This window comes from Xenopus laevis, chromosome 7L (assembly GCF_017654675.1).
Source record: "Xenopus laevis strain J_2021 chromosome 7L, Xenopus_laevis_v10.1, whole genome shotgun sequence".
Lineage (NCBI taxonomy): Eukaryota > Metazoa > Chordata > Amphibia > Anura > Pipidae > Xenopus > Xenopus laevis.
In genome coordinates this window covers 588,685-595,186 of record NC_054383.1, presented here as the reverse complement: position 1 = coordinate 595,186, position 6,502 = coordinate 588,685, and positions in this window count along the sequence as shown.

Genomic DNA, 6,502 nt, shown 5'->3' with positions numbered 1-6,502 from the left:
GAGTGAGGGCAGTATGAGACAGATACAGGGGCTCCCCAGTGAGTGAGGGCAGTGTGAGACAGATACAGGGGTTCCTCAGTGAGTGAGGGCAGTGTGAGACAGATACAGGGGTTCCTCAGTGAGTGAGTGCAGTGTGAGACAGATACAGGGGTTCCTCAGTGAGTGAGGGCAGTGTGAGACAGATACAGGGGTTCCTCGGTGAGTGAGGGCAGTGTGAGACAGATACAGGGGTTCCTCAGTGAGTGAGGGCAGTGTGAGACAGATACAGGGGCCCCAGTGAGTGAGGGCAGTGTGAGACAGATACAGGGGTTCCTCAGTGAGTGAGGGCAGTGTGAGACAGATACAGGGGTTCCTCAGTGAGTGAGGGCAGTGTGAGACAGATACAGGGGTTCCTCAGTGAGTGAGGGCAGTGTGAGACAGATACAGGGGTTCCTCAGTGAGTGAGGGCAGTGTGAGACAGATACAGGGGTTCCTCAGTGAGTGAGGGCAGTGTGAGACAGATACAGGGGTTCCTCAGTGAGTGAGGGCAGTATGAGACAGATACAGGGGCCCCAGTGAGTGAGGGCAGTGTGAGACAGATACAGGGGTTCTATAGTGAGTGAGGGCAGTGTGAGACAGATACAGGGGTTCCTCAGTGAGTGAGGGCAGTGTGAGACAGATACAGGGGCTCCCCAGTGAGTGAGGGCAGTGTGAGACAGATACAGGGGTTCCTCAGTGAGTGAGGGCAGTGTGAGACAGATACAGGGGCTCCTCAGTGAGTGAGGGCAGTGTGAGACAGATACAGGGGTTCCTCAGTGAGTGAGGGTAGTGTGAGACAGATACAGGGGTTCTATAGTGAGTGAGGACAGTGTGAGACAGATACAGGGGTTCCCCAGTGAGTGAGGGTTTAGTTCTACCCTGATGGTTCTAGAGCGGCTCTGTCTGATCAGATCCCCACCAGATGGACATGGTGCCCCCCAAGCACAAGTCTCTTTGTATAACATTGTGAGGCCACTACAATCATAGCCAATTACCCCATGTATAGAAAGCCTTGGCAGGGGGTCTGAATGGGGCAACAGAGCTGACTTACCCCCCATGCAGAGGGGTGACCAGAGCTTGCGCCACAAAACCCCCAAAGTGATGGCAGCAAATTGTCCAAAGTAACGGAGCAGGAGGGCAGAGTGAGGCAATGAGGAAGCTCTGGTGGCACCTCTAATATTAATGAGAATAATAATAATAATTACTTTATGGGCACTGATAGGAGATAATAATGTTCCAGACTCGTGCCCGGCCAGAGGTGCCAAGTTCTGAACTGAGAGATAATTGTGCCCAGATATTCCCAATGGTCCCACTAAATGACACCCTCACCCCAATTCCTGCAATCGACTCTTCTTGACCCCCACCAACCTGCTCCAGATATTAACTGCCCCTCAGTCCCCTCATTGGCTTCCCAATTCTACAACTCTCTGATTGGCTAAAGGAGTCTCCCCTGTGAGGCTGAATTGGAAACTGGTCAGTATGGGGGGTACTTGCTTCTGCAAATTAGGGAACCCATCCCCATTTCTTTAGAGGTAACCCCCCAAATCCACACTTACCCAGTTTTCACCTGCTCAGCTCGTGTTGTCCACAGTGTGCAATTAGTGTACCCCAATCTGCGCCCCAGAAAGGGACACTCCATTAACTTTGTTGGTCCTACTAAATAATGGGACAAGTCCCTATTGGATAAGATTCTGAGAGGGGACAACGATCACTTACCCAAACCTTTTTGTTCACTGACATTTCTCCCTCTTGATAAATCCTTGGTGTGGCCCCTCAGATGAAGTCTCTCTCCTTGTGTTCTGGGCAGTGCTTGGGGCCCCTCAGATGCAGTGTTTCTCCTTTTCTTCTGGGCAGCACTTGGGGCCCCTCAAATGCAGTCTCCCCCCTTTTCTTCTGGGCAGTGCTTGGGGCCCCTCAAATGCAGCGCTTGGAGTTCTAGAAATGAACTACCTTTTGTTGTATTGTGGGCAGCCCCAGGGTGGGGTCTCTCTGATGAAGACCCCCAGGTGTATATTCTCAGCAATGCTTGAGGTTTGTGTAATGAAGTCTCTTTCAAGTCCTATAGAGGAATGTCTCTTGTGCGGCTGTCTCTCAGTGCATCACTCTGCCAGGCAACTGTCTCACCTTTGTGTGCATAGAAATATGTGGGAGAGTCTCTCAGGCTTTATATTACCCCTGCCCTCCTGCCCTCCTGCCCTCCTGCCGCCTCCAATTAAACTCCATCACAGATATGGGACCGTTCCCTTTTCTCACAGGAGCAGTGACATGTGGCCTCTGTGTGATTTATAACCTCTCCGTACCTGTGCCCTTTATATCCTTTGCCCCCCTAGCCTGGCACTGGCCCCGGACTCTTGTACTCATTGTGCCAACCTGCCCAGCCTGGGATTCCACCTTCTTTTCTGCCATTTATTCACAACACACCGGCACCCCAACATCCTGAGATACACTATAAACAGGCACCCCAACATCCAGACATATACTATACACAGGCACCCCAACATCCTGACACACACTATACACTGGCACCCCAACATCCAAACATATACAGTACTATACACTGGCACCCCAACATCCTAAGATTCACTATACGCAGGCACCCCAACAACCGTAAATTCGTGAAATGAATGCATGCCGATTGGTCAGATACAATAAGGGATCGGCCAATACACGGGCAGCTTTAGACTCAGCTGGTTCCAAAGCCTTATTGGCTGGGGCATTATTGTGGCACAGGGAGACACCAGCTGGACTCAAGGTTATTGTGCCATGTGATATTGGGCACACGAGAATAGTGAGGCACAGCGGGCACTGATCTTACTATAAAGTCTCTATCTGGAAGGAATTGTGTTATTATTTTGTTTACTTCATTGTTGTGTTTAATATTCAGTGTGACCTTGTGGGACCTCACAGTGCGGTGCGACTATAAATCACTTATGGGCTTTCAGCCCAGTTACACAGTTTCCCATGAGCCCCAGCACTTCCGGATGTGACAGCTGATAAGCCAGTGCTGATAAATGGCCCCAGTCACAGGGGAGATAAGGGCCCCGCAGGCCCAGGAACACAACATTCAGTACCAGCGGGGCCACTCCAGGGAGAGACATTGAGTGATTGGGCAGAACTGGTTAATCATTACTGATGGGATGTGAGTAACTGAGCATTGCCCAAATCATCATCACCAACGTAAAACCATCATCATCATCATCCTCATCATCATCCTCATCACCGGTCCGACTCCCCAAGTTGCTCAGTATCTCATAATCCCACACCCCAAGTTGCTCAGTAGGTCCATGTCCCTCACCTCAAATCAGCCTGAATGTCCATTAGCCTAAACTGCCTAAAGCCCAACTCCCACAGAAGAGTAAAAGTAAGAAAGTTTGGGTGAATGAGCGGAGGGTATCGGTGCCGGAGAGAAGCCCCCGGCTGGTTCAGTTGCAGAATATTAATAACAGAGGAATTTCCCAGAGGATTAACATGAGATTGAGATGAACAGGTTCTGATTATGGAGAGAATGTCCCGGGAGCAGAGAAATCCCAATTCTTACCATAGAAATCGGCCAATGGTGATTCCTGTTCATCCTTGTGGGTTCCTGAGTGGGAATGAGTGGAAATGAGTGGGAATGAGTGGGAATGAGTGGGAGTGAGTGGGAATGAGTGGGAATGAGTGGGAGTGAGTGGGAATGAGTGGGAGTGAGTGGGAATGAGAGGGAGTGAGTGGGAATGAGTGGGAATGAGTGGGAGTGAGTGGGAATGAGTGGGAGTGAGTGGGAGTGAGTGGGAGTGAGTGGGAATGAGTGGATCGGGCACTGGAGGGACAACTGGCAGTGAGGAGGGAGGCAAGTGGCTCAGTGAGAAAGTTGCAGATCAGAGATAATCTCAGAAAGATATGAAGCCACAAAATCTGTCATCACCTTTTCATTGGTCAGATAAGCCGAATATAATTGTTACCCGTGTGGCATCACCCACAGGACAAGAGTGGGGGGGGGGTGACCTGCTTGGGATCAGTCTGGGGCTGCGCAGTCATCTGATTCCATGAAAGTTTGAAAAACAACCGTATTAAAAGGGGCTGAATGAGGATTGGGAATAGCAATTCAATGTGATGATGCGTAACAACTGTAATCACTATATGACATCACACGAGCGATGATGCGTCATTATTGCACACAAAGTTCCTCCCTCACTTGCCTTTCTGCAATGGACACGGAGAACCAGGGCTTTGTTGTGGGGCGACTTGTGCCCATGTTTCATTCAGGGTCAGAACTAGGGGTGCCAGTGGGGGCACCTGTCTGGGGCACATACATTTTGGGAAAAGGGAGGGGCTCATATTAAGAGAAAGTTTATTTCAGTTTTATTTTCCAGTGATCAATACCAGTCTTGCCTCTCCTCACTGACTCCCCCACTAACTCTGCCAGACAGTGGGACATGGGGGGCTGCTATAATGGGGGACACAGATATTGCCCCCGGCTCTCCCCCGTTCCAGGTAGTTTGTCCCGAGTACCAAGTGAACATTGTGCCGCAGATTTAAGTGGCCCCCGTTGTGGTGGAATTGGTGGATTTGCTGCACTGGAAGGAATGAGCCAGTTTGGGTCTAATCAATCCCTTCCTTTTCATTGGCTGACACACAAATCTCTGCCAGGTTGTTATGGGCCATGTCAGTCGGCAACCAGAGGGCTGCTCACATTAAAGAGGCACAGAGCAGGAATGTAAAATCAGATTTAAAAAATGCTTGAAAACAAAAAGAAGACCAACTGTAAATAGTGCAACAATAGCACTGACCTAAAGTACCCATGACCCTTTGCAACAATGTTTCCACTGAATGTGAAGTGTGGCCCCGAGGAGAATGGGCCCAACAGGGAGAACAGAGATTGTGAGAAGAGAACACAGATCCGTCTGGGGGTATAGAGTACAGTAAGGAGCACAGATGCAGTTGGGGGTATAGAGTACAGTAAGGAGCACAGATGCAGTTGGGGGTATAGAGTACAGTAAGGAGAACAGATGCAGTTGGGGGTATAGAGTACAGTAAGGAGCACAGATGCAGTTGGGGGTATAGAGTACAGTAAGAAGCACAGATGCAGTTGGGGGTATAGAGTAGAGTAAGGAGCACAGATGCAGTTGGGGGTATAGAGTACAGTAAGGAGCACAGATGAGGTTGGGGGTATAGAGTACAGTAAGGAGAACAGATCTGTCTGGGGGTATAGAGTACAGTAAGGAGCACAGATGGAGTTGGGGGTATAGAGTACAGTAAGGAGCACAGATCTGTCTGGGGGTATAGAGTACAGTAAGGAGCACAGATGCAGTTGGGGGTATAGAGTACAGTAAGGAGCACAGATGCAGTTGGGGGTATAGAGTACAGTAAGGAGCACAGATGCAGTTGGGGGTATAGAGAAGAGTAAGGAGCACAGATGCAGTTGGGGGTATAGAGTAGAGTAAGGAGCACAGATGCAGTTGGGGGTATAGAGTAGAGTAAGGAGCACAGATGCAGTTGGGGGTATAGAGTAGAGTAAGGAGCACAGATGCAGTTGGGGGTATAGAGTAGAGTAAGGAGCACAGATGCAGTTGGGGGTATAGAGTACAGTAAGGAGCACAGATGCAGTTGGGGGTATAGAGTAGAGTAAGGAGCACAAGGGGTATTACAGGTTTATTCATTATTCTCGGGGTACAGCTTTAGAGATAGGGTGCCCTATGATATCTGATTATTGTTAACTCTTTCATTCCCTTTATTTGTTTGGTTTCCCCTCTGTGCACATTTCCCAGTTCAATTTAAACTGCAGATTTTCCCACAGACAACAATGGAGTTTTAATGAGAAAACCAGAAGGTTATTTTGCATTTAATCAATTCTGCCCCATAATTCTCGTGCTGGTGCCGAGTGGGAAGTGAAATATTAGAAGAGATTTGAGAGACGGAAGCAGCAGCCTGAGCCCAATCCCTGTGGAGCACAATGATCCCGGGGGCACATTCATTGCCCCCCCCATACACAGTCTGATGCCCCTTCACATCCCAGTCCCCCTGGGAATCTAAATCCCTCGGCAGAGCAGGGGGGGGTGAGCAGGTGCGGCTATAAACCCGGAAGTCGGAAGTGTAAGGTGGGGGGGGGGGGGAGGAAGAAGAGCTCGACCCGGACCCGACCGCCACCTGCACGGGGGTGTGTGATTGGCCTGAACCCGACCCACTCGCGGCCCCCACGGGTATTGGGCCGACCCCCCATATCACTAACCCACAAGTGCTGTATATTGTGACACACAGACCAGACACCCACTCAGTGGCGTAACTACCGGGGGAGCAGGGGGTGCGATTGGTCCAGGGCCCCCACCCCTCAGGGCCCCCCGGCAGCTCGTGCACCACTGGATTCAACGCAGAAAATATCGTATGGGGGGGCTCGGCTGCACGTCCCGCGCCAGGGCCCCCCCCCTCTAGTTACGTTACTGCTCCACTGCCCCCAGTCCCTCTGTCACACAGATTTGTGGGGAGGACCCATGAGTTTAGGGGGCGA